The sequence below is a fragment of the Prionailurus viverrinus genome, chromosome D1 (assembly GCF_022837055.1).
Source record: "Prionailurus viverrinus isolate Anna chromosome D1, UM_Priviv_1.0, whole genome shotgun sequence".
NCBI lineage: Eukaryota > Metazoa > Chordata > Mammalia > Carnivora > Felidae > Prionailurus > Prionailurus viverrinus.
Window position 1 is genome coordinate 21,278,820 of NC_062570.1, and position 19,712 is coordinate 21,298,531.

At 39.8% G+C, this 19,712-nt stretch overlaps 1 pseudogene; it reads left to right on the plus strand.

The window, feature by feature from the left end:
• The first annotated feature begins 14,200 nt into the window (after window positions 1-14,200).
• Window positions 14,201-16,151, plus strand: LOC125177289 (putative olfactory receptor 10D3; annotated as a pseudogene).
• Window positions 16,152-19,712: the final 3,561 nt, after the last annotated feature.

The window sequence follows — 19,712 nt, forward strand, 5'->3', positions numbered from 1 at the left end:
ATCCCCTGATAATGCTGGCAGCTCTTGTGTCTCTAGGTAATGTCTAACACCTTTCCTCCTAAGCAGGGCCCAGCCTGGGGTGTGGAGGCCCAGGGAGGGTTTGATGGTGGAATGAGACTTTTCTGTATTCTATGATTAAAGGGACAATGTAAGGAGAACTTGAGAAAAAATATCAATTTGAGAAACCCCAAATCAGGTAGGCCACTTAGCAAAATATTTAATCCACAGGGGCCAAGACAGAGAATCAAGATCCAAGAGCAGCAAGGCCAGAGAAGAACAAGAATTTTAAAGCAGAGGTCCAGAGAATGTTTTGAGCAGAGTGGGCTGCAGCAGCAAGGTCATGTGAAACACTGGACCCAAGCATGGGCCAGGAGTGGCATCCAAGACCTGACTCCGGGTGGATTCTAGATTCTTGAAAGGTGTCCCTGTTCATCCCAACCCTTTTTGCAACACACCATTATAGTCTCCAGTCACTTTTGGCTCCTTTCTAAATTTGTTTTACATATAACCAATGCCCGTTGTGAATTTCACTTACGTATTTTGTTTTACCTACAGTTCCTGGAGAGAGAAACTACGATGTGGGCATCACAAGTGGACACCTATGATATGGACATTAACAGTGGAGCTGAGCTGATGGCTCTTACCCAGCACTGGGGGGATGTGAAGACAGGTGTTCAAGGGCATGTTCACAGGAGTAGTCCTGTTCTGTGTGTTCCTTGCTCTCCCTGGGACCCTGCTGATTTGTTGTAAATCAAATTGATTGAAATAAAAAAAAAGTCAGAAATTAATGCTTTCAATACTTGACTTGCAATTTTTGGTATGTCAAAAACACTGGTTTTACCTTTACAAAAATAATTATTCAAGCTAAAAGAGTATTTATGTTTTGCTGGTTTATCTGGGGTAAGAAGAACATTAGTGCCTGTGGTTATTGGACTTCTAAATTGGTGAGAAATAACCTAGTGACATCAAAAGACATCATCATCAATGACAACATCAAAAAGACATCATCATCTCGTTGGAAGTATTTTTGACGTGTTTTTATTAAATAGTAAGCATTTAGAAAATAATTAAAAATAGGTAAAGTATAAGGAACTCTGATACAATGAACACCTGGGTCCTACTACCTAGTTTAAGGCAGAGAGCAGTGTCAGTGCCTTGAATGTTCTCAGTAGACCCCAGCCTGATTCCTTACCCTCACTCCCTCTAGAAGTCATCACTCTCTTGAGTTTTGTGGTTATTATTCCTTTGTTTTTCTTTAGGTTTCACCCCTATATTTGTGTCTCTCAACAGCCTATGGCAATATTTGAACTTTATATTAACTTAATTCCACTGAAATTTGCTATTTTTCATTTAAATGTCACTCTTTTGACATTAATGTTTTTGCATGGGAAGTTAACTCATTACTGCCAAGGTGCAGAATTCCATTGTATGAATATATCCACATTTATTCTCTGTTGTTATTTTTTACTTATAACTTAAATGTGAATTTCCAGAATATAAGAATGCTTTTCTTTTAAACCGCCACAATGTTTGGTGAGTTCTTTATACGTTTCAGTACATATAGATATGACACAAAGATACCATCACCAGCCTCCCTTTATGATTTCCTTCTATCAGGGAAAAGAGAAAATGAAAAATTTTATTTAGTTGGGATTTTCCCAATAACGGACCCTGAAACAAAGGTTTGAAGATTAACAATTTATCTGGAAGATGATTCCAGAAAACATGATAAAAGAGAGGGAAAGTGACACAGGGAAAGGACAGTCAATCAAGCAAGTGTCAATGAATGGGTTACCACTGTGAGGAACTGTGGCTCAATAGCACAAGGGATCCTCTGAAAAATGGTGTATAGCAACCTCTGAATTGTCCTACTGAGTTGCAAAGGAATCTGGAGTATTTTTATATCAATTCCTGCCCCACTTTTGTTGGTGGATTAATTATCGCACGTGTCTGGTCCGCCCCATGTATGTTGACTGAATAAAGTTCCTTGGCCAGAGACTATTCCCAGGGAGAAGGCACGGGGAGTCCACAAAACCTAAGGGCACTATCTGAAGGTGGCCTCTGGAGTGGGGTGAGGGAATGTGGACCAAGGTGCTAGAAATGTTATGGTCATAATTATTTCACTTCTAAACTAGCATCTTTCCAAAATGCAAACCACACAATACTACCCTGCTTTTTTTTTTTTTTAAATAATGTTTATATTTGAGTGAGAGAGGGAGAAAGAAGAGAGGAAGGAAGGGATGGAGGGTCCAAAGTGTCAACTGTGCCCACAGCCTGATGCAGGGCTCAAACTCACGGACCGTGAGATCATGACCTGAACAGGTCAGACACTTAACTGACTGAACCACCCTGGTGCCCCAATATTACTATGCTTCTGTTAGGACCTCCAACAATTGTTTATTGCTTATAGGTTAAGTTTTAATAACTTAGTAAAGTATCTGTAGAATTAACGATCAGATCCAACCCACCTCTTTAGTCTCCTCAAAGCCATACATTCACCCAGTAACATATACATCTCTCTCTCTCATACACACTATTTTCTAGCTAAACTTTCCTTGTCACCCCCTAAAGGTACTTCTTTACATTATTTATTTATTGTCTTGTTCATTTAAACGTATATGTATTGAGTAATTACTATGCTAAGCACTGGAATTATAAATATCTCTAAGTCATATTCTTAAGAAGCTCATAGCTAAACATGGGAGGTAGATATACACATGATTAAATATAGAGAACAAACTGAGGGTTGATGGAAGGGGGGAGGTGGGGTATGGGTTAGATGGGTGATGGGTACTAAGGAGGGCACTTGTTATGATGAGCTCTGGGTGTTGTATGTACGTGGTGAACCACTGAATTCTACTCCCGAAACCCATATTGCACTGTAATGTAAACTGATGAATTTAAATGAAAAATTGAAAAAATATATAATAGATATTTAATGAAAAATATAAACTAGACTACTAAAATGAAAACAGAAATGATTAATCTTGTACAGATGTTGAAGAAGCTTCCAAAAAAACATTTCAAATATACTCATTCATAATTTTGTGCCTTCATAAATATATTCTCCCATCTTGGGATGCCCTTCCCTGATTCCTCTGCTAAAAAAAACTTCTACTCATCCTTCATAGCCCAAGCTGAATAATCACTTTCTTTGTGAAATTTCTTTATCTTAGACACAATTAAGTTCCTATTTCTCTGTGTTTCAATTTTAGATTATGACATAAAGTATCACTTCATCATGTGGAAAAAAAAGATTGGCAACGTGACCCTAAAGGGTTAACAGCTAACGACATGGAGAGAGGTGAAGAAAGGGAGACAGATGGCTACTTACAGTTCAGAACTATTCAACCCCTCATTTGTTGCATTAATAAATCAAAGTGTGAAGTCTAGATGACATTTTGTTATTGGCTAGGACCTCAGTCTATGTATGTTGTTAGATGTTATTAAGCATCTGCTAGGAACAGACTCACGTTCTACTTTGAGAAAAATGGCAACAGTTTATGCCAACAGAAGTAAGGGAATCAGATATGGTTTAAATTTTATCTTACCATGTAGGCACTTCATGTCTTTTAAGTTACTTAACTAACTTAAATTGTTAGATTCTAATTGGTAAGTGGAGATACTTAAGCCTACTTCACTGAATTGTAAAGATTGACTTGGATGTGTCTTTAAATCACCTAACACTGTATCTGGAACATGATAAATATGTTACCTTCTCCTTTTTGTCTCTTAAAAAATGCATTTCTTTAAAAGAGCAGGGTTCACACCTTTTGGGATGAGCACTGGGTGTTGTATGGAAACCAATTTGACAATAAATTTCATATATTGAAAAAAAATTTTTTTTAATAAAAATAGGAAAAAAATAAAATAAAAGAGCAGGGTTCAGTGTACGGTTTTTCTTTGGAAACAATTCTTCAAGACTATTAATGGCAGAGAGCAGTGTTTAAGAACAGTGTTTGAGAGTGTGCTGGGCTTTGTAGCCAGGCAGATCAGGGTTTAATTTCCCTGCTGGCCACTTGTCATTTGTGTGGTGTCAGGCAAGCCCTCTTCAAATGTAATGTGAGAAAGATATAAGTACCCAACTCAGAAGGTCACTGTAAAGATTCAATTGTGTCATCCATGCAAAGGGCTTAGTGTAGGGCTTAGCATATAATAAGTTCATGGTAAAAGCCAATACTGTGCATAATATGGCATTTTAATTTAATGTAATACACTCGTTTCATACATTAATTTTCAGTTATGTAATATTTTGGATTGAGGCAACATTGATGAGGTTTTTGTTTCCAATTCTGGTTCTCACAATTATTTTTTGTTCATTTGAAGTCACTGAACTGTTGACCCTTGAGTATATGATCTCAAAAAAGCTGTAGATAATGGAATTAATATCAGAATTACACAGTTTATCTCAATCTAATAGCTATTTGGGCTTTGGCTATAGCTAACAAATTGTAGGCAGATATAAACAAAAGACTTAGGAAGGAAGACAAAACAAAACGAAACAAAACATCCTGTTCCCAATTTGCCAAAAAAGTAAACAAGATACAAAGCACTCAGGAAATATCAGCAATGCCGCTGCTGCTTCTAAATACTACCCAGAAATTGAGAATCTGTGGAAGCAATTTAAAAGAACCAAAAATATAGCATCAAAGGTTATATTAGCTTAATTTTTTTTAATGTTTTTATTTATTTTTGAGACAGAGAGAGACAAAGTGTGAGCAGGGGAGGGGCAGAGAAAGAGGGAGACACAGAATCCAAAGCAGGATCTGGGCTCTGAGCTGTCAACACAGAGCCTGACACGGGGCTCAAACCCATGAACCACGAGATCATGATCTGAGCTGAAGTCGAGGCTCCACCAACTGAGCCACCCAGGTGCCCCAATGGATTAAATGGGACTTAGATTAAAGAAGAAAGCTGATAGACTTACTACATTATAACTATACAATGGAAAGGATGAACTGAAACTTCCATCAGGAAATGTTTGAGATACCAAGAAGACGTAAAAGCTTGCTGTGATTAGCTGAGATTTATAGAGCCTTTGTGGTGAGCTAAGCACTGGGCTGGGTCCTCTGCATGCCCAACTCATTTCATTTGTACAGTAACCTATGAAGTGACAGCTCGTTATTATCCCTATTCTACGGTTCAGAAAAATGAGACGGAGAGCTTGAGCAGCCCGGTCAAAATCATATGTGTCGTGTATGCATACTCCAGCTAGCTAACTGTGCCTCCTCTCCGTTATGGGCTCAATTGTCTTCTCCCAAAGTTCAATATGTTGCAGTGCTAACCCCCCCAGTACCTCAAAATGTGACTGTGTTTGGAGTTAGGACCTCTACAGAGGTGTCTCAGTTTAATGAGGCTGTTAGGGTCAGCCCTAATCCAATGTGACTGGTGTCTTTAGGACACAAGAAAAGCTGGAGACACAGAGACACCCAGGGATATACGTGCAGAGGAGTGACCACAGGAAGGGACAGTGGAAGGATGGCCATCTACAAGGCAAGGAGAGAGGCAGGAACTGATCCCTCTGTGTCCCCTCAGTGGAAATCAAAACTTCCAGCCCTTTGATCTTAGATTTCTATCCTTCAGAACTGTGAGAAAATAAATTTTCTGTTGTTTAAGCCACCCAGTCTGTAGTGCTTGGTTACCATAGCTCTGGCAACCCAATACACCTTCAAGCCCAGCTCAGCTCTAATGCCCCTTTTGTACAATGTATCATTTTGTGACTGATAAAAACACGTCCTTTTTGTGTTCATGCCTATTAACATCATTGTTTGAAACTCAGAAAATGGTCTTTATTTCTCAAAGTAGGTAATGGAAAGTTCCAGAAAAGAAACACATTTTCAAAACTTTTCTTATGCTTACCTCAAACTACAAGATTTCTCTAAAGGAATTATTGAGATGAGAACATTTTAGCTAATTAATCTCAAAGGAAGTCATTCCTATGAGATGCTTCTCATGCTCATTATGACTTCGGCTTTTTTTTTTTCCCTCTAATTTTTGTTCCCCACTTGTGAGTGATGTAATAGGGAAATGTGAATTAATGAGACAGGAAACTGGCTTAGGAACTGCAAAAGCCTTATTAGAGTGTTTATGGCCTTGGGTCCCCTCTGCAATTATTATTCCAAGGAAAAACTAAGTGTGAGCACCACACACATAACATGAATACACACACAGAGAACTCACAGCCTCCTTGCTAAACATGTACTCATGCCGAACTTCATTCACATCAGTTTTTCTAGCATCTCCAAGATGAGGCTGATTCCTCCTAAATCACTGAAATGATTGATTGAGAGAGAGAGAGAGAGAGATCACATGACATCATCTTCCTTGTGAGAGTTAGTGATAAAATGCCACTTGCCAGTTAGGATGAGTTAAACAGTCTTCATGGGCAGTGAAAACATGGACTCTTTAATGTCAAGGCTTTAAATGCCTACCTATTCTAAGTGCAGAATCTTCTTACTTAAAGAAGCATCAGTGGAATCTGTCAATCACATTTCAGTGCTCAGAGCTGGCTTTGCCCAGCGCAGGCTGAAAAGCATGAATTAAAACAAGGCAGTTAGACTGAACAGCAGGGCCAGAGTAAGCAATTTGACACTCTGAGTGAAGTTCAAGAGGGAATGCAGAAGGCTGAATTTAGCGACTGTGACAGTTCTCACGGCTTGAATTAACTGGCTCCTTGCTGACTGTTTCCATCAGTGTGCACTGTGAGGATTCATCATCTCACATGTCTCTGCCCTGCCGATTTGAAATCGGATTAGGAGCACTTTACATTCTTAGTTATTTTTAGGGCACTAAGGAATATGTCATTACCTTAAACACACACAAAGAAACACACATCTGCACGCACACATATAATTAATGGGAACAATGGTAATTTTGATAAAATACTGATTGAATGAAATCTGAGGTTTTTAAATGTTTATGTATTTATTTTGAGAGAGAGCGTGTGCACAAGTTGGGGAGGAACAGAGAGAAAGGGAGAGAGAGAACCCCAAGCAGGTTCTGTGCGGTCAGCACAGAGTCTGATGCGGGGCTCAATCTCCTGAACCTTGAGACCATGACCTGAGCTGAAACCAAGAGTCGGGCACTCAATTGACTGAGCCACCCAGGCACCCCAAAATCTGTCTTTTTTTTTAAGTTTATTTTTGTTCATTTTGAAAGAGAGAGAGAGGAGGCGGGGGGAGGGATAGAGAGCGAGAGACAGAATCCCAAGCAGGCCCCACGTGCTATCAGCACAAAGCCCCACTCAGGGCTCAAACTCACAAACCTTGAGATCATGACCTGAGCTGAATTCAAGAGTCAGATGCTTTACCGACTGAGACAGCCAGGCACCCCTGAAATCTGTGAGTTTTAACTAAGTATCATAAAAATCCAATAAACAATCACTAGCAAGATAAAGAGATGGTCTTAACGTCCCTTTAAGAGGCTAGAGATGGATGAGACCTTAAGTATCACATAAGGTAATTATGTTATTTTATGTATGATGAAACAGTAGGACCCAGAGAGGCCAAACGACATACATAAAATAACGCGGGACCAACCAGTGAGAACAAAGTGAGGGGCTCTGCTATTTAGAGTTACTTCACTCAAAGGAATGGATTGGGATATAGGATTTAATGGATTTAGGATTTAAATCTTCCATTGATCTTGTCTGCCTTAGAATGAATTTTTACAATGATCTCTGTATTTGTCTCATCCACCCCATAGATTGCTGATGCCCGGAGAACAGGCTCTGTATGCCTCCTATGTCTTGTACCTCTGGTCCCATGCAGTGGTTCAGCACAGGCCTGAGCACAGCGGAAAGACGATCACTATTTGTAATATTGAATTGGATATCCCCATGTTAATGATATCCCTATGTATCCTGGGCCTCAGTCCTCTGCCAATTTCATTGTCTACAGAGTTAAGTGTATCTACTTGGAAACTAATGGCAAATAGAATTAATGGGGAAAAATTTAGACTGGACCACACAACAAAAGGTGGTCTAAATGCATCACAATTATATCTTAGTTGTATATCATAATTATTAAATTGAACTTTTGAGCTGGAAGGGAACTCAGGCATCCTTATATAAATACTTCTCCCAAAAATGAGGAAAGAGACCTAGGTAGTTAAATGAGTACATGGAAATGAGTGTACTAAATTGGGAATTTTGTTCTCCATCCAGGGATCTGAAGCCTAAATAGAGTTTCTCCTATTTTAATTCAATTAGGTATTAATTTAGCAAACATTCTTTGAGACTCTGTTAAGTACTTTACCAGATACGATGGAGAATAAAAAATGAATGTGACAGAGGTCTTTATGTATTTTGTATATTAACTATAAAACAAATTATATATTACCTGTCAAGAAAAATAAAGCTTAAATATTAAGTAGGTTCAAATGAGAGAGGTTAATTTGATGTGGGAATATCAGGGTGAGCCTGAAGGAGGGGACAACATATAAACTGAGTCTTACTGGCCAATAGGATTTGAAAATTTGGGCATGGAGTAACCATTAGAGGAAAATTTAGGAGAGGCTAAGTAAGGCATAGAAATGTCAAGAAAATAAGAAAAATGCTATTCTTTTTTTTCTTTAGCTAAAAAAATCAGTAATATATAATATTTAACATTGTATTGTGTATTTATAATAAGTATCTTATTACAAAATAATGTGAATTATTCTTATATATCATATTGTATGTATATACAATGTATGTATACATATATAATAATATTATACATTATTTTTATTTTATACTAAATATAGTGTGGTATTTTTATAGTATTTAAAATGTTTATGGCATAGTGTTATATAACATATTTATATTCACTTGGCAGAAGCCATGCTAAAAGCATTAGGTCTGTTGTAAGAATCTAAGGAAAAAGAAACAGCAGGTTTAAAATTAACTGCTAGGCTATCTCTCTGTGTGCTCTTTTCTACCCTTGGTTTCCATGGAGACCATCTAGAGAGGACCCAGTGAGTCAGCAACAGACCCAAGCTGGTTTGCCCAAGCCTGTGAAATGAGGTATAAGCTTTTAGGTCAGTGAAAATGTTGCAAGTGAAATAACACACTGGTCAGACAATTTTCAAAGTTTATTAAACTTAATTAGATCTATTATCTTCCCTTGTAATTCTACTCCTAGCCATCGTGTTCTCAGGTCTTTGAATCACTAGGTATACAAATATAACTGATGTCACTGATGTGGCTCTCTTGGGGAGCCACAGTTTAAGGTGATTTCAAACATACTAAGAGGATACGTGGAGGATAAACTGTAGTTTATGCTACAAACTAACTTCCTCCCTCCCTCCCTTCCTTCCTTCCTTTTTTGCCATTCTGTATACAATGTGCAAAATGTCACTTCCTTTACTTTCCTTTAACTAAGCTTATTTTTATCTCGAACCTCCATTTCTACCAAATGCTAGAAAAAATATTCTAGTTACATTGAAGCCAGTGACATTCAAGTCGCATTTGTTATATTCAAGTTGCGAAGTTGTTATGTTCAAGTTACAAACCCAGTCTATTTATTTATTTAAATTAATTTTTTTAGAGAGAGAGAGAGCGAGCGCGCGTGTGAGCAGAGAGATGGGCAGAGGGAGAGAGAGAGAGAGAGAGAGAGAGAGAGAGAGAATCTTAAACAGGCTCCACTCTCAGTCCAGATCCCAATGCGGGGCTTAATCCCACTGCCCTAGGATCATGACCCCAGCTGAAGTCTGACCAAGAGTCAGACGCTCAACTGACTGAGCCACCCAGGTGCCCCAAACCCAGTCTATTTTAAACTTTCTGCCCTCATCCTTCATTTTCTCAGAATTGATTCTAAACTTTGGGACTTTTTTTTTTTTTTTTTTTTTTGGTGGGGCGGGAAGGGACTTACTTAACACTATAGCATTGGACAGCCTCTTTAACAAATGGTGCTGGGAGAATTGGACAGCAACATGCAGAAGGTTGAAACTAGACCACTTTCTCACACCATTCACAAAAATAAACTCAAAATGGATAAAGGACCTAAATGTGAGACAAGAAACCATCAAAACCTTAGAGGAGAAAGCAGGAAAAGACCTCTCTGACCTCAGCCGTAGCAATCTCTTACTCGACACATCCCCAAAGGCAAGGGAATTAAAAGCAAAAGTGAATTACTGGGACCTTATGAAGATAAAAAGCTTCTGCACAGCAAAGGAAACAACCAACAAAACTAAAAGGCAACCAATGGAATGGGAAAAGATATTCGCAAATGACATATCGGACAAAGGGCTAGTATCCAAAATCTATAAAGAGCTCACCAAACTCCACACCCGAAAAACAAATAACCCAGTGAAGAAATGGGCAGAAAACATGAATAGACACTTCTCTAAAGAAGACATCCGGATGGCCAACAGGCACATGAAAAGATGTTCAGCGTCGCTCCTTATCAGGGAAATACAAATCAAAACCACACTCAGGTATCACCTCACGCCAGTCAGAGTGGCCAAAATGAACAAATCAGGAGACTATAGATGCTGGAGAGGATGTGGAGAAACGGGAACCCTCTTGCACTGTTGGTGGGAATGCAAATTGGTGCAGCCACTCTGGAAAGCAGTGTGGAGGTTCCTCAGAAAATTAAAAATAGACCTACCCTATGACCCAGCAATAGCACTGCTAGGAATTTATCCAAGGGATACAGGAGTACTGATGCATAGGGCCACTTGTACGCCAATGTTCATAGCAGCACTCTCAACAATAGCCAAATTATGGAAAGAGCCTAAATGTCCATCAACTGATGAATGGATAAAGAAATTGTGGTTTATATACCCAATGGAATATTACGTGGCAATGAGAAAAAATGAAATATGGCCTTTTGTAGCAACGTGGATGGAACTGGAGAGTGTGATGCTAAGTGAAATAAGCCATACAGAGAAAGACAGATACCATATGGTTTCACTCTTATGTGGATCCTGAGAAACTTACCAGGAACCCATGGGGGAGGGGAAGGAAAAAAAAAAAAGAGGTTAGAGTGGGAGACAGCCAAAGCATAAGAGACTGTTAAAAACCGAGAACTGAGGGTTGATGGAGGGTGGGAGGGAGGGGAGGGTGGGTGATGGGTATTGAGGAGGGCACCTTTTGGGATGAGCACTGGGTGTTGTATGGAAACCAATTTGTCAATAAATTTCATAAAAAAAATAAAATAAAATAAACAGATATTTCCAATTCAAGAAAAAAAAAACAAAAACAAACAAAAAAAACACTATAGCATTGGTGGGGAGGAAGGTCCACTCCTCCACTTCGATACCCCTTCTCTTGGTCTCCTTTGATATGCACAATGCCCTGTGGTTGTCGTCTATATCTGTCCCCACAACTACTAGGATTGATCCATTCTTCTTATGATTTTTTTTTAAACAGGCTTTACTTTATTTTTCTTGTATAAAACTATGTTGTGGCCACAGCTGGAGCCTGGGTCCTCTATGCGGAGACTCTGGTGTGGGTCTTTACAAGATGGTCAGTGAATTCCTGATAAGGAGACTTGGTGAATACAGTCTCTTTCCAGAGGTGAGGGGTCAGACAGCTGTATGTCTTGAAAATGGAATCGGAAGTGACCTTGGTGAAGCTGCCCAGGATGGCAGTGCAGCCCCTGGCCAAGCTGTGGCAGTCGTCAATACTGGCCATCATCAGTAGCTTCTTGGGCACAGGGGCTGAGACAATGCCAGGGCCTCTAGGGGCAGGGATGCAGTGTACCAGCACAGAGCCCCAGTGGCTGGTCATCTTGCAAGGGACAGTGGGGGGCTTTCTGATCTTGTTCCCCAGCAGCTTCCACATTGACATCCAATACAGAGACTGCTTTGAATTGATGACTTTTCTTCAAAATTTAATCATTATAGTTACTTTAAAATTTCATTAATTAACCAGTAAACATAATTTACTGATAATTTTAAAGGTTCATTTTATTTATTTTTTATTTTTAAATGTTTATTTGTTTTTGAGAGAGACACACACACAGAACATGAGCGGGGAAGGGGCAGAGGGAGGGAGGGAGACACAGAATCTGAAGCAGGCTCCAGGCTCCGAGCTGTCAACACAGAGCCCGCCACGGGGCTCAAACCCTGAACCGTGAGATCATGACCTGAGCCAAAGTTGACCGTTCAACCCACTGAGCCACCCAGGTGCCCCCCAAATAAAGTTTATATGTGCCTTTTCTGTTTTTTCCAGTAATCATCTTTACAGATGTATATCTCTTCTCTTAGTCTTTTCAGAGAGCCAGATTTTAGCATTGCTGATCCCTTTTCCTTTTGCTTTCTCTCCTTCATCAATTTATGCTTATTTGATTTATTTTATTTTATTATTATTATTTTTTTAGTTCTTTGAAAACTATAACGCTCTTGTGCATGAAAAGTGAACAATTCTCACATTTCCAGCATCTGGTCTCAAGTGGCAAGTTTCTTGATTACCCCTCCTAGAAGAGAAATTCCAGATTCTGCAAACGTGTCTTGGGCATAGTGGTAAAAATTCTTAATAAATATTTGTTGTTTAATATGTTAATACCATTCCAGAAAACCCATGTGGAGAACAAGTCCTAGTTGAGGGAAGCCAGCTTTGCCAATTGACAGAGCTGCTTGTTGGAGAGTCTGATCATGGAAATTATATTTCTAAATCAAAATACTAGAAAACAACACCCAAAAGTTAGGAGAAGAGCTATGGAGAACAATTCAAGAGAAAGTACTTGAAACTGGATATTTAAAAGCCTGAGCTATAATATAGTTGTTACTTCTAATTCTACTACTATACCCTGAAACTGGGAAAATGCTTTCTACATTTGTCCTAATATTGAGCTGTACCCCTCTGCTTTTCTCTCACTTCCTTGGGTCAACCACAGAAATAGAAAGTACAGATAAGATTCTATCTTGTTCACCTTGCACTAATCCCACAAGAGGCAACATGAGCATATTCTGTTTCAACTAGGTCATTTATTTACTTCTAATTACTCCTTTTATTCAACAACCCCCTTGAGTCAGAGTTCACTCAGGAATGGGATCCCAAGGGCCTCCAAGGGCATTTACATTTCCACGTAAGAGAAAACAATGTAGCTATTAGTGTCTTGGAATAAATCTTTGAAGAAGACAGAGGTACATTTCAGCTTTATTTCACTAAGAAGAAAGGGATTCTCGGATAATGGGAGGAGATCCCTGACCCAGGTTTACCCTGTGACATCAAAGGCAAATTTGGGAGAAGATCCTGGAGAGACAGCTGGTGAAAGGATCAAATCTCCTCCTTGTCAGTAACGTTAATAAGTGCTATCTTCATCTTGTTCTTTCTACTCCTCTTTACTTTCTCATATGTCCAGGAGAGAGCAGAACTTGGAGTCCTTGCTTTACAAATGGTCTCAGAGTTCAGGATGAATAGGAACATGGAGCTATTAAGCACAAAAATAGGACATTATTTGCTTGGTTTGTCTTTCAACTCATCATGTTGGCCCACCAACTCAAAAACTCCACCCTTGTTATTGCCTTTATAACCAATGATTTGGGCTTGATTCAAAATGGTTATAAAAGATTAGATATTCTAAATGAGCCTAGACCTGGACACCTTCAGTCAAGAGGAGTCACTGTAATATATGACTCCTCTTGACAAAACATCCAGGACTTTGGGGGAGGTAGTATAGATTATGTGCAGCTCTTATCTCGGGTCTGGTCACCTATTAGAGTACAGTGCAGAACTTCTTCCTGGGTACAGATGCCATGAAGGTCAACAGAGAAATGCTTCTTTTTTCATTAAAAAAATTTTTTTTAATGTTTATTTATTTTTGAGAGAGAGATGGAGTGTGAGTGAGGAAGGGGAAGAGAGAGGGAGACACAGAATCCAAAGCGGGATCCAGGCTCTGAGCTGTCATCACGGAGCCTGATGTGGGGCTTGAACTCATGAACCGTGAGATCATGAACTGAGCTGAAGTCGGACACTCAACTGACTGAGCCACCCAGATGCCCCTATGATCGTGCTTCTTTACAAGGTTGTATGGGGACTAATATCTGATGGTTTCATGTAAGTCCTTAGACAAGACAAAATAACTGAATGTTATCCAATTTTACCAATCATTGAGTGAGTCAGTTCACTGCTTCATTCATCAAGCGTTTATTAAGAACCTACTCTGTGCTAGGCATGGTTTTCTGCACAGAGGATACAGCAGTGCACATCAAGAAGTGTTTACTCCCCAGACTTTGTATCTTAGTGCCTATGTGGTGGTGTTGGTGTTGCAAGATGGGGAGACAGGTTGGCTTTCCATTGCTTTCTAAGGAGGAGCAGGAACATTTTTCAGAGCCTGGTGACATCAACAGGAAAACTGTGAATAACCCTGGGACAAAATTTGACGAGACCACAGTGATGTCACAGTCCACCACAGATGCATCTGGTGGAAAGACTGATGGTGTCAGGAGAAAAAACACATTTAGATCCCGAGTTCTTCCATTTCTAACAACCTCAATTTAGAAGAGGTGTTTATGGTCAGATGTTTTCTTTTCTATAGATTCATGTCAAAACTTAAAGTGAGGGTTCAATGAACTGAGATCATGGTGTGTCAGCATTTCCAGCTGTAAAGCCGTGATTGTTCCACCCTTATGGCTCTCAAAAAAAAAAAAAAAAAGAGAGGGAGAGAAAATATAATGTTGCCTATAGTAGTGATAAATAAATACAGTGAGTCTCAAGTTGTAGTTTATATCGCGAGATACGAAATGCCCCTGGTTGATTCTGAGGGTTCTTATATCTCTGAGGGAGCACATGTCTGTGTGGGCCCTGTCCTTCCCTTTGAAAATCTTTGCTCTAAGATGCTTTTTAAATTAATCTTTATTCATTTTTGAGAGAGAGCGCGCAAGTGGGAGAGGGGCAGAGAGAGAGGAACACAGAAACTGAAGCAGGTTCCAGGTTCCACACTGCCTACACAGAGCCCGACATGGAGCTTGAACCCACAAACTGTGAAATCATGACTTGAGCCAAGTTTGGATGCTTAACCAACTGAGCCATCCAGGCACTCCTAAGATGCTTGTGTTTTAAATATTGTTTTAATAAGGAATATTTACATTTAGAATCAGCATAATAAAAATTTTTGGTATAGAAACTAAGTTTTCTATGGGAACTATATTCTAGTTAAAATGCCTTGTAATATGGACCATAAGCAATTTTCCCTTAATTTGGAACCAAAATGCCATCATTTCAATTACTTATTTCATTTCCCCATGATGTTTGCTGACATCATGTCCTCTGCTTCCTTTTCAAAAACTCCCCTAGAACCGGCTCTCATGGAGAAGAATTAGTGGTGACCGAATTCATCCTGTTGGGAATTCCACACACAGAGGGGTTGGAGACTATAGTTTCTGTCTTGTACTTGCCCGTCTATGCCTGCACCCTGCTGGGAAATGTGTCTATCCTCGTGGCTGTTCTTTCTTCCACTTGCCTTCACGCGCCCATGTATTTTTTCTTGGGGAACTTGTCTGTTTTTGACATGAGTTTCTCTTCTGTGACCTGCCCTAAAATGCCACTGTACCTTATGGGCCCCCTCATTTTGTACAAGATCTGTGTCTCCCAGGTCTCCTTCTTCCATTTCCTTGGAAGCACTGAATGCTTCTTGTATACTGTGATGGCCTATGGCCACTTTGCTGCTGTTACCCTCTGTGGTAGGCAGCCATCATGAACCATAGACTCTGTGGGGCCCTGGCTGTGGGCACATGGGTGTTGGGGTATATCCATTCCAGCATTTTGACTTTGCTCACCTTCACTTTGCCATGCTGCGGTCCCAATAAGTGGACCACTTCTGTGATATTCCAGCACTCCTGCCATTGGCCTGTGCTGATACATCCTTAGCCCAGAGGGTGAGTTTCACCAATGTTGGCTTGGTATCTCTCCTCTGCTTTTTTCTAATCCTTCTATCCTACACTCGCATCACCATCTCCATCTTGCATATTCGTTCAACCGAGGGCCACCGCCGGGCCTTCTCCACTTGCAGTGCCCACCTCATTGCCATCCTTTGTGCCTATGGGCCCATCATCACTGTCTACCTGCAGCCCACCCCAACTCCATGCTGGGAACTGAGGTTCAAATTCTGATGAATCTCATAGGACCAATGCTGAACCTTTTAATCTATACCTTGAGGAAGAAGGAAGTTAAAACAGCCCTGAAAACAATTTTGCACAGGACAAACCACGTTTCTGAGAGATAGTAAGAGTGGATGGATGGGTTGACGACATGGAATTCTTCCTGGCCCAACATGCGGAATACTTTTCTGGAATCCTCACGTGGATTGCTGAAATTTCAGCACACGCTGAATGGCATGGCTCACTCTATCACAATACTTCATTGCTTTGTCTATTTGATTTTCTTGTATTACCTAAGTCCCTTCTCCCTGGTCTGTGTCGCTGTGGTTTTGCCTTTCTTCGGTGGAGAACCTTCTGCCACTACAAGGAAGACAGTTGGTCTTTGCCACTGCAGCATTTTGTCTACCTTTTCCAGGTCATGTCCCTCTACACTATGTGTCAGACGAAGCTTATGAGGAAAGACAATAAATAGGAGAACGGGATTTTAAGTGACTGATTGAGGGAGCATAATAGGATCTTGCCTCCTTCAACGTTAACAGACTAAATGTTTTCTCTTTCCTTCTCAACTGTATAAAAGTGGAATAACATAGAATTTATCAACAAAGATGTTTTCCTCTCCATCCCATGATTGTCCTCATTCCCATTTTCTCCACTTGTAGGTACTTAGGCAAATGTGATTAGCTCCCACCTATGCAAGGAAAGTGAAAGCTTTGCGACTAGTGTCCCAGAGTAGACGTTTCCATTTCATGACCTCATGGCTCCTAGTGTGATTAAAAGTGTGATAAAACAGTGGGTTTATAAGGCAAGTTATTAGACTGAACCAGTGGTTTTCCAAGGAAGACTCAAAGAGCCCCAGGGCTCCAGCGAATTTAAGTCTTCCAAGTTAAGTAAAGTGAGGACTTCCCTTTTACGTACTTTATCTATTAGATATCTGGGCAAAACTCCATTGGAAAAAGTCTGACAGCCTTTGGAGTATGTGAGCTGCATGGTTCCTCCTGAAGCTAAAAACCGCGATGGGTATTGTTTCCTTCTACCAGTAACTTTAAAGGTGTTGCTACCTCTTCTTTAGCACCTGAACCTTCACCTTTTCTCCTCAACATTCACTTGGACTCACTACACTTGTTAAAACTCCAATGTTCATTTCATCTCCTGCCAAGCAATTCTGCTCTTTCAATAAAAACAATTATAAATGAAATATTTATTATTATACTTGGTCTTATGTGATATCTTCCTTATTTGATATACATCAAAGGTATCTACTTTGGTTCACAGATGGCTACACGGAAGCATTGTGATTATATCTGAAGTGCTGTAGACGGCAAAGGTGGATTTTGCTGGATCTGTCATATTAACTGCCTAAAGTACGCATAATTTCACCTCGACCCTTTGCACCTCTGACTTGAGCACTATACTCGAAAATGTCTTGATTCATCGTGATATTACACGAGTTCACCTCCACAATCCCCTCCCAAGAAACCCTAGACGTGACTCCTAATAGCAATGTTTCCTTCCAGAATTTTCTGAATCCTTGGAAATACCAAGTATATAATTGCTTTAAATAGCCTCTTTACCGATTGTTCCTCCAGTTTCTGTCTTAGGGTCAATAGTATGAAGATTATTATTTATATAGCCCTTACTACTTGTCAGATACGATGCTAAATGCTATACAAAATGATCCCATTTAATACTCAAAACAATCTTGTGCTTTTTGTGTTATCACTCCCACTTTATTGATGAATTCCTAAGGCTTAGATGAAAAAACATCTTTCTCATTCAAGACTACACAACTGGAACATGATGGGGCCAGGCTATGAGGCTGAGGATTTTGTGGTTAAATATTAAGAAACTGCTTTTCAGATGCTTAGGAATCTTCCAGCTAAGAACAGATGGGTACTAAGTAAGAGCACTTACTTTTATTAATGCCAACCCATGAAAATAAAATATCCTGGAAAAGGACATTTTTTTTCTCACCCTTAATGAAAGAAATAGTAACCAGGGCCATCAGTGCTGTGTTTAGCACACCAACATACATGGCAGAGGGCTCTGGTCCCATAGTGAGATATGATGGGACATACCATCTAGGAACCAGCTGGGGCACAGCAACAGAAAAGCAAGAAAGAAGGGCCGCACAGCAATAAGAAGTCTCACATCTTTCTCCATATCTTTTTCCAGAATAAAACAGTACAGGGCTATAAATGAAAGAACTGGAAACTTTGAGTGTGTTAGCTGGGCAAACTTGCAAAGAGGACAGATGATCAAAGTTAAGAAAAGAAGCAAGACCTGAAGAGAAAGCTCTGTCCCCAAACATCCACCTGATGCCTCCTTCTAGCACCTATTGCCTCCATCCCCTTTTCTAGGAAGTTTCCTGAACCAAGTAAAGAAATGGGTATGAATTTCCTTGTGTTGATTTTTCACTGGATCTGGGCCATGGCCCCTTGGTCTAGCAGCTCACAAACTTCCTCTCAAGCTACACTATTGTTTTGCATAGAGCCTGGTGAATTAACCTTCTGGAGGAATCTCAGAAACATCCCAAAGGCTGTTGTTGGGGAAAGGAACATCCCCTAAAAGATCCAAGAGCCCCATGGTGGTTTCAAATTTACTCAAGGCCTTAGAGAAGTGATAACAGTAGGAATGCATTTTCCCCTCTTCTTCATGTATATACATATACTTATGTATATACACATACATATGTACATATGTATGTGTATATACATAAGTATACATGCATATATGTACATACATAGACACATGTACACATGTACATATATGTACATATGTATACATATGTACATGTATGTACATATACATACATGTATATACATAAGTATATGTGTATGATTTAAAAGTGAAGACAAATGCTGCATCCATTTTTAAAGGAATGCTAAGCCATCATCACAATATCCCTTTTTAAAATTTTTTTAATTTTTATTTTATCTATTTTACTTTACTTATTTCATTTCATTTCATTTCATTTCATTTCATTTCATTTCATTTATTTTTTTTAGAGAGAGAGGGAGAGAGAGAGCGCATATGACTGACTGAGCCGTCAGCACAGAGCCCGATGTGGGGCTCCAACCCACAAACTGTGAGATCATGACCTGAGCTGAAGTCAGCAGCTTATCCGACTGAACCATCCAGGTGCCCCCATCACAATAACTCTTTTGCTTTCTTCTTTTTATCGTCTTTTAAATTTTTAAAGTTTATTTATTTTGAGAGAGAGAGAGAGAGAGCATGTGAAGGGGAGGGGCAGAGAGAAGGAGAGACAGAATCTCAAGGAGGCTCTGCACCATCAATGCAGAATCCGACTGGGGGCTCAAACTCATGACTGTAAGATCATGCCCTGAGCCAAGATCAAGAGTCTGCTGCTTGACCAACTGCGCCACCCAGGCATCCCTCTCTTTTGCTGTTACTGCCTAACCAAATCTGATTTTACTCACAGCTTATGTAAATTAATTTTGACCCCATTTTTAATGGGAGAAGCCTTTGGGATTTTAAAAGTTTCTCATTAGTGAATTATGAATTCGTAGCTTGGTAGTACTATTGTTTAAACATTTAATTAACATATTTCTTGCAACATCCCCTAAAGCTAGGCTTCCTGTACAAATCTGTCTGAGACTGTTCACCATCACAACAGAAAAGCTCCTCTGGGGGCGCCTGGGTGGCTCAGTCGGTTGGGCGTCTGACTT